Raw genomic sequence first — 10,000 nt, forward strand, 5'->3', positions numbered from 1 at the left:
TGATAATGATCTGATTTCAAAACTGAAATCGCTATTGCGCTCATATGATACAACCATATGAAGATGTAGAACATGCTATCATAGAAATGATAGTGCCTACGTTACGAGACATTTAACTCTTTACATATTTATGGGTAAATAAACATCGTTCTGCTTTACTTACCAATAAAATACTGCTCCATTTACTCTTGAAGAACTCCCGCACCCATTTCCGCAATTATGCGCAACGCAACGAGCCACTTGCTGAAGATAATGAGCTAAAATAATCACAGAAACACTGAATACATTTAACTCTGGCGGTGAAGATGCCCGAGAGGAGGGTCTGCGCATGAGCAAGCACCAGCAGCAGCGTTAGCAGCGCTGCCCTGGTGGCGAAACACCGAACTATAGCATACTTAGTATAGGTGATAAATTTTTTTTCTTTTCGATAAATAAATTATCGTTATAACAGTCCATTGCCCAGTATTATAATTGCTGAAATGGACGCGGCAATCATTCAAGAACAACATGAAAGAGCATTTCGAATGTAAGTAAAGCAAAATTTATTTTATTTTATTTTCTATGTATTTTTCCCCCTATTTTGTGCCAGCCTCATCAACCAGTAAACATGCTTTCCCCATTAACATGTCTTATATTTCCCACATATTATCATGGTACGTAAGTCTAATAGGGATTTCAGTTTGCGTATGAGAATGTCATTCATCCTACATATGTCACATAAGAATAATGCTATTTTGTTCGGTATTAAAAATGTTTGGAAGTAACTAGGCCTAGGCCTATTGGTTACTGGTAACCAACAGCACGCCTTGTAAACATGTTACTGTTAGTCATTAGGAATTAAAAGCAGTAGGGAGTCCTGTAGGATACTGCCTATGCCATCAATTTTTGGGCAGTTAGATTCGTAGCAATGGTTTCCAATGAAATTCATATACGTCATATTGGGTGAGACGTAAAAGAAAAAAAAAAAACAGTAGACAACCATTTCTATTAGTCAATTCAAAGTAGAAATAGTAAGTATTATTTATGAATATAACAAACCCCTGCTTCATGTTTTCGTCAAACGAGGGATGTCTCAAAAATTGGTCGTGCAGGGGCTAGGCTACGCCTACGACCTTAATCAGCTCGGTAGGTAAGATGCTATCATTTAATAACATTGGCTGGAACTCCAACGGAATAAAAATAATTAAGTACTTGATGAATGAAAGTAATTTCATAACGAAATAAGTAATTAGTTAACTTGAAATAGGATTGTCGCGTGCTAAGGTGGCCAGCAGGTAAGATACGATCACACGGAACCAAACGTACTATACTCCATCTATGTTTCACCTAGACTATAAACGCTTCCTTTACGCTTCACCCATGCTAAACGCTTCATGCTTTATGATGACACGTCCCCGTAATACATCTTAATACCATCCTAGACAGGAAGTAACCAGTTAAGAACTCGGGATAACCAGTTAGGATCCAGTTAAAGCCTTTTGCCTTGCTTGCCGTGTGTTGGTAGAGCGTGCAACCTTCCCATTCATTGTATCTCTGGGAGAGCTCAGCGCGATTAGGGCGAAATAGCACTAACGTAGTTCACCCTCACCCCAACCCCCTTTCGCCATTTGCAATCCGTTCTTCCAATTTTACTCTTGTCTCGTAAATTTTTCAGCGTGACAGTCGGTCGTTGCTATCTAAATAGCGTTAATTGCCATCGGCCTATCTCTCCGTTAAGGGACGGAGGCTCCGAAGCTCCGTTCGAGCCGGTGCTTTTTCAATGTCCGTCACGGAGACAGGCAACAGAATTTCAGTTTTTTTTTCTTTTTTTGTCCCTTGTTGTAATTATATACATTGTTTTTATTTCATTATTTGGTGAGAGGTTTTGTTTGGATAAATGATGGGAAGGGTAGCATTGTTAAGTTGTTCCTTTTGAGAGCTTCACTCAAGAATGGCTTTGTGTTTCTTGACAGTTTCAAAGACGTTAAGGTTAAGTTATAGACAATTCATGGGGTTCAGATGGGTTTGATTATTTTTATTTGATGATGATTTGATGAGATGATGATGATGATGATATATATATATATAGTATTATATATCATATATATATATATATATATAATATATATCATATTTACATACATATATGTATACGTGTGTATGTATTCAAGTACATATCCGTCTTTGTTAATACACACGCACATACACAAGAGTGACACACACACGCACACACACACACAAACCATTCAGACGACCAAAAAATCCAGCGCTCCCCCCCCCCAAAAAAAAAAAAAAAAAAGATCAAACGTAAACACAGAAATTGTCCTCGAAACGAAATTCAGAAACTTAGGAAAAAAAAAAAAACTAAGAATTCTCTCGATTCTTTGATCTGTCATATAAAATAATTCGCGAGAATGATCGATGTCCGTAATGATGAGAATCCCCAGAGAAAAAATAAGAGAATCACAAAGATTCTCCTTCGTAAAAACTCATCTACTGATCTCTGGCGAGATAAGGAGCCGTCCTTCGCTCTAAAGAATGTTGGAATGGGAGATTATATAAGGTTATGTGAGCGGGTCTCTCTTGAGTCTTCAGAAAATTTATTTGCCAGTTCTTAGTTTTTGTTTGTTTTAAACTCGGGTTTTTTTTTTGGGGGGGGGGAGATGAATGTTCATATCATATTTACTATATATATATATATATATATATATATATATATATATATATATATATATATATATATATCAGCAATAAGTCACCAAACAGCACGTGACAAATATGTACGTAAATAGCCACATGAAAGGTGAAGAATCAAAGACCAGGTACCAAGCGCTTTCGTGTATTGCGTACTTCTTCGGGGTACCCCGAAGAAGTGTACGCAATACACGAAAGCGCTTGGTACCTGGTCTTTGATTCTTCACCTTTCATGTGGCTATTTACGTATATATATATATATATCTATATATATATATATATATATATATATATACTGTTAATATTCATGAATACACATTAAGATTACAATTCCCCCTGACTCTCTCTCTCTCTCTCTCTCTCTCTCTCTCTCTCGTCATCTCAACTCTCTCTCTCTCTCTCTCTCTCCTCCACGAGAAAAACAACCTCTTCTAAGCCGTCACATGCTGCAACATTTCTGTCCCATGAATAATGTAACCACCAATTTCAGGTAATCGATTACCCGTCGAAAGTACCGAGTTACCGGAAACGCATTACTTCCTGGTAGTGGGATGAGTAATAGCTGTGTGCGTTTGCAAACGCGCGCATGCGTGCTCTTGCGTGCATTTCTGAAAGAAAGGCGAGATGACTGAACGGACACACGAACGTAGTGGTCTTGATGACGTCACCATGAGTCATTCTTTTAAGCTATTCTCTCTCTCTCTCTCTCTCTCTCTCTCTCTCTCTCTCTCTCTCTCTCTCTCTCTCTCTCTCTCTCTTGCTCATTCACTTGTATATCAGAACTACCAACATCACTTAGGTAACCCCTCAAATATTTAGGCATGGATTATTATTATTATTATTTATTATTATTATTATTATTATATTTATTATTCTATTTTATTATTTTCAAATATATTATTATTCATATGGAACAAGCCTACCAAAGGGCCACTTCTGAATATCATAGTGTTCATTAGAAAGAAGTAACAAAAGGCAATGGAAATACAGAGAGAAGGTCACTTACAAAAATGAATAAAAAAGTAAATAAACAAGCTAATAAATAAAGATAAAAGGACATACGTAACCTATTAAGATGTATAAAATGTATTACCGCGTATCAGGAACAGCAGGCTAACAAGTAAATCTATATTTCATTAAAGGATTGACCGAGGTAGCGTGACTTATAAAACTGAACATTTTCTTTTTTATGAAGAAGGTGAAATCTGGTACCTCTCTCTCTCTCTCTCTCTCTCTCTCTCTCTCTCTCTCTCTCTCTCTCTCTCTCTCTCTCTCTCTTCAGACCTGTTATTCATTTCAGCGAATAGGAGAAGAGAAGAAGGTTGGATGAATAAATATGTACACACAGGCTGAGGGAGAGAGAGAGAGGAAATTTAAACCCCCCATATGAAAATATGGAGAGGTAAAAATTAACGTATACTTTAAAGAGAAAGATAGAGAGAGAGAGAGAGAGAGAGAGATAATCAAACCACCTGTGAATAAGAAAAATCAGCGCATCTCTAAAGAGAGAGAGAGATAAAATGCAACGTATAGTCTAAAAGAGGGAGAGAAAGAGATATGAAATTCATGCCACGTGTGAATATGAAAAATTAACGCATCTCTAGAGAGAGAGAGAGCGAAGTAACAGATCAGTCAAACCGCTAAAACTCTACGAAACTTGTTAACCATTCATTCTTCTTTCCACGGATAGATTCCACATCCCCAGTAATAGATCAATCACCACCCTTCTTCCAACCAACCCCCCAACACAACCTGCCCTCTCTCTCAACTCTGGCATATGTGGATATACCCGCAAAATCCTTCAGCGGATTCCAAGCTGCAAGGAAGGATCCGGGATCCCGAAGCCGTCAGGAATCCAACATCAAAGGACTTTGTTTTCACCAACGCGAGACAAAATACCTGTATTAGACTCGGCGCCAAAAATGCCTCGGTTTTCATCAGGGATGAAACAAAGGCATCTGGCCGAACTAGCAGAGATTTAGGAGACGATACAAAGATGAGGACGAGGTTTGCTCTCTCTATTTTCATTATTCGCCTACTTCAACCTTCTTGTTTCATATATATACATTTATCCTCCTGTACGCTTTGTTTGTATTTATATTCATATTTCTCCTATATACGCTTCGTTCGTATTTATAAATGCGTTGGAGCTCAATTTTAAGTTACTGCTCTCTCTGTATTGCTGTTTGGGGCCTTACCTGTTGTAGTTCTGTATTCTGAATTATTATTATTATTATTATTACTAGCAAACTTACCCGTGTACGATGGGTGATAAAATACGGGTGCAGAAGTGAAAAATTTATACGTACTATTTGTTCGGCAATATTAAAATAAGGGCGATTTTTATACATACCTACTACAGAACCACTTTGTACACAATATTATCAGTTTGTCCACAACTTAATTTCAAGTTGGCAGAGTCAGTTGCTCTGCTCATCGCCACATACAGTTGGCCATGCGTGAACGTGGCTGACGGCAGAAACACACCAACACGATCCAAAGTCTGGCCATGCGACTTGTTTGCACTGAATGAGAAGGCCAGGTTGATGGGAAACTGCCTGCGCCGTAACTGGAACGGAAACTGGTTGTCCGAAGGCATCAGAGGACTCCGGGGGATGAACAGACGTTTGCCGGTGTGAGGGCCCGTTGCTATCACTGCTTCGATGACGTGGGAGTTTAGCTCCATAACGGTGTACCTCGTTTTGTTGCAATGTCCATTGGCAGGATCGAAATTCCGAAGCAACATTACCGGGCAGTACTTCTTCAACGTTATTTTGTGCACTGGCAGTCCCGATGGATTTAAGTTATTCAAAAAATCTTGCGGATGTTGATGATAATTTTCATCTTCTATTGTGTCCAAGCTGAAATATTCGCGACTTTCTCCGGGAAGATGTACAGAAATTATGTATGAAAATTCGTAAAGTAACCATGTCTACGGGAATAACCAGCCTCGTTTCACGGCCAGAAACAGCTCCGTTTCAGGGAATCCCTTCTCACCCCCACCCCCTACAAAGGAGGGAGGTAGGTTGGATGAAACCCCATTACAAACCATCTTAGGGGTCCCCACCATAACCCTGCCAAGTTTCATGTCCATCTGACCAGCCGTTTGGCCGTGATTGAATGACAGACAGACAGACAGACATTACACCAATTAAAGTATGATTATTATTATTATTATTTTATTATTATTATTATTATTATTATTGAATAAAATGGCATTTTATTCAACAGAATTTGTTTAAAAGAGGGCCGTCTTTCAAAATATACATTCTTCAGGTTATTATTATTATTATTATTATTATTATTATTTCTGCGATCGCTGTAGATACAATGTTGTCCACTCTCAAAAAGTGACAAAAGAAATCTATAAGTTTTTTCTAAAAATATATATAAAATAAGAATTTCGTTTATTAAAACATTTAATGTTACTCATCAGAATTCTGTTGACATATTTATTTATCTATATTTATTTTCCTCGGTATTTAACGGACGTGCAAGGGACCGTTTATTAACAAAACAAAAAAATAGAAAATCTGTGAGTATCCTCGAAAAACCAGTAGAATAAAGATATGTGTACTTCGCTTACTAAAACAAACTTTTATGTGATTCATCTTAAATATTTTAATTCCCTTTTATCGTAAAAAGTAGAAAGAAATGTTCTTTTGGCAATTTGTAAAAATAACGGCAGAAATCCACGAGCTTCCTCTACAAACAACAGAAATAAACATATATGAATTTCGTTCATTAAAACATATATCACATAGTTCATCGGAATTCTCTTAGTAGATTTATTTTTCCATATTTATTTCTCTTGTTATGTAACTGACATGGAACCCTCATCTAAATCCAATTAAGACTTGATTATAAAGTTAATCAATTAGATTTTTAATTAGGGCAGTAATTTCTTAATTAATTTGGAAGAATAATTACCCCTACGAGGTAAACACTTTAGGTAATCATTGGCGCTTGTAAATTATAGAGGTCTCTCAGTTCTTTGGTAGTAAGTGGTTAGATATTTGTATATATATATATATATATATATATATATATATATATATATATATATATATATATACATATACATACATATATACATGAATTCCCAACTATGTCGCCTATGATGTGGTACATTTTCCCTTCTTTTTTTTTTCTTTTTTTTTTTGTACCGAACTCATCTATATGATGAAGTTTAGGTTCATTGTGTATTTAGTAATTTCCTGATGATATCGAAAGGTTAGTGGCTGAAACAGTTAATATATTATTAAATAAATGATAAATAGAATATATATATATATATATATATATATATATATATATATATATATATATGTGTGTGTGTGTGTGTGTGTGTGTGCGCGCGCGCGCGCGTGTCTGTGTCTGTGTGAATTTCAGGAGTAGGGTTGGCTTCAAACTTTCATTCCCCCTTCCCCCCCAGCCCACACCCTACCCGCTAACCCACCCTTTCTCATATCTTCTTGTTTTTGGGCTTAAGCTTTACCCAACTACCCAAACCCCCTCCCCAACACCTTCAGTATCCGGCCACTTTTCTGGATAATCCGGATTTGGGCGAAATCACGTAACCGAATTTTTCAATATTTTTATTTTTTTTATCTTTTATTTGATCTTATTTGCACTTTACATTCTTCCTTCTTCTCCTCTGTTTCTTTATTCTTGATATTGGTACATGCTTGAAGTTGCTTTTATTCCTGATTTTTGTAATTATTCTGTTGTCTTTTCATCTTCTAAGTATAAGTGATCGTCTTTACTGTTTAGCACATTTCCTGTCCTACTCTCTTATTATTATTATTGTTATATTAGATGACTCTCTCTCTCTCTCTCTCTCTCTCTCTCTCTCTCTCTCTCTCTCTCTCTCTCTCTCTCTCTCTGGTTCGATATTCTCTCTCCCTCTTTCTCTTGCTCGATGTATATATATTTATATTTTCTTTCGTCTTTTCATTAATAATAATTTTTATTGGGAAAATTTGTGTAAAAATTCATGATATTAAATTGTATATGCTCCCGTGTTTTTTTCAAAATGTACTGTTTTCTGGAAGAATAACTTGTTTACTGCGGGTATCCTTCAAGGTGTGGCTAGCCTCTGGGGGCTCCTCCTTTCTTTAGAGTGAAAATCGCCCTTATGGCTAATCTGGTAGTGTCAGTTTGTATATTAAGCCTTCTTTTGACTATGTTGTTCTTTGTAAAATCAGTTTGCCTCAGTAAAGGGTCCGAACAGGACCGAAAGTACTTGGCTATCTCGCTTTTTCCCATTTTTTTCCTTCGTGGCAAAAAAACCTTTATATATTATAATATAGTATATATATATATAATATATTAATATTATATTATTATATAATTAATAATATATATATGTGTGTGTGTGTGTGTGTGTGCGTGTGTAAATATATATATATATATATATATATATATATATATATATATATATATACGTATATATACATATATATATATATACAAAGCATCCATTTTTTCCCAATTCATTATACATTATTAGATAAACAATACTCTAGTCTCAAATCCCACTTACTAGAGGGGGCAAGAAATGAACGCCCGTCAACGCCCGTAATTCCGAAGGTCCTACTGGATTTCAGTAGGCTCTGATACGTCGTATAGATGGGGGCCTTCATTAACATCGCCTTCTGTTGTATTAATCAAACACTCGGATGAACGTCTGTCACGCCCCAGCAGTCAGGTCACGCCCCAGTGGCTGGGTCAGCACAGATTAGTGGGTCCATTCACCTGGCTCATTCCAGTCACTTAATTGACGCAGAAGAACTTCGATAGATGATGGTTCAGGTGTTTGGGACAGGGGGGAGGGAAGGAGGTAGGGGGGGTTTTGTTAGAGGCTTTCATGTTTTGATTATGGAATGGCTGCTCTCTCTCTCTCTCTCTCCTCCTCTCCTCTCCTCTCTCTCTCCTCTCTCTCATATAGTTCCCTTGAATTTGTATAAATTACAACTGTATAAACAACAACGCAGTGGCTCGGCTATGATGAGATAACGGTAATTTTATTCTTTCTCTCCTCTCTCTCCTCTCTACTCTCTCTCTCTCTCTCTCTTCTCTCTCTATCTCTCTCTCTCTCTCTCTCTCTCTCTCTCTCTCTATCATACAGTTCCCGTGAATTTGTATAAATTACAACTGTATTATAAACAACCAACGCAAGTGGCTGGCTATTTGATGAGATTAAGGTTAATTTTATTCTTTATCTCTCTACTCTCTTCTCTCTCTCTCCTCTCTCTCTCTCTCTCGCCTCTCTCTCTCTCTCTCTCTCTCTCTCTCATATAGTTCCCTTGAATTTGTATAAATTACAACTGTATAAACAACAAACGCAGTGGCTGGCTATGTGATGAGATAAGGTAATTTTATTCTCTCTCTCTCTCTCTCTCTCTCTCTCTCTCTCTCTCTCTCTCTCTCTCTCAGTTTCATTTAGCGAAAGAGACTATTTATCAAGAAAGTACAGATAATCTGGCTCAGAGCACTGACTTTTTTTTTTCCTTTTTTTGCAGGAAATGACCCATACAGTCCATTTAGTTATTATTCCATACTTGATAACATAGATCTCACACTCTATATTAACTTTATAAGTTTATATCGTTCACTTATAATCTAGGATTTAAGTATGCAAATACCCAGCTTCAGAACTTGACGCACAAGAATTCGTAATTAGACGTGAATGAGTTTTGTTCTTCTTAATTTGGGCTTAAGGACCCATTCTAAAGGCTATATCACAGGTAACCAATAATAATTGATTGATATATTCACACGAAACAGCGTCGCAAATGGGCCTAAAACGGCGCGAGAAAATAATTGAAGTTTTCGATTGTTCGCCATCACTACAGCAAGCATGGTCGAGATTTGATTAGATGTAAATATTATATGGTTATGGGCTATGCTACTTGAATGATTACTTCCATTTACTGTTTATATTGATAACTACGTTGTTGATTTAGTTCCCTCATTAAGAACTTTCATTTGTAACCTTGGGATTTTTTAAATCATATTACCATTGTAAGTAACTGATGTTAGCATATAAACTTTTATGTATTAACTGATTGCATTATATATCTTTTCAGTGACAGTATCCAGTTAATTATTTCATATCTGTGATCCATACTTAAATCAGTAGTTAATTCAACACCTCTCATTTGTGTACTCTCAGACTGCGTTCATTGTTGTTCTCAATAAAGAGTCAAGCATATAGACCGAGTTCTTAGAAATATGAAAAATGCCATTTGCTTTTTGGTGAAACGTCCTGCTTGACAACTTGTCAGAGCGAAACGCTTTCAGATCCTTCTGAAGATGCAAATGA

General features: G+C 36.6%; 2 protein-coding genes across 5 annotated transcripts in view; one reads left to right on the forward strand and one right to left on the reverse strand.

Moving 5' to 3' along the window:
- The window catches only part of LOC135212505 (syntaxin-1A-like), a 397,641-nt gene extending 397,320 nt beyond the window's left edge, over positions 1–321 (reverse strand). Inside the window, exon 1 of the mRNA XM_064246004.1 lies at positions 164–321. The gene's annotated coding sequence lies outside the window, so the exon portion shown is untranslated. The remainder of the gene's footprint in view (positions 1–163) is intronic.
- LOC135212506 (uncharacterized) overlaps positions 1–10,000 on the forward strand; it is a 151,676-nt gene that overhangs the window by 22,333 nt on the left and 119,343 nt on the right. Inside the window, exon 1 of one of the 4 annotated variants that reach the window (XM_064246011.1) lies at positions 402–526. The exons of 2 other annotated variants lie outside the window; for them this stretch is intronic. The gene's annotated coding sequence lies outside the window, so the exon portion shown is untranslated. Of the gene's footprint in view, positions 1–401; positions 527–10,000 lie in introns of those variants that run through there. One more of the 4 variants, XM_064246009.1, reaches the window with a different exon arrangement.

This window comes from Macrobrachium nipponense, chromosome 41, assembly GCF_015104395.2.
Source record: "Macrobrachium nipponense isolate FS-2020 chromosome 41, ASM1510439v2, whole genome shotgun sequence".
NCBI classification, from domain to species: domain Eukaryota; kingdom Metazoa; phylum Arthropoda; class Malacostraca; order Decapoda; family Palaemonidae; genus Macrobrachium; species Macrobrachium nipponense.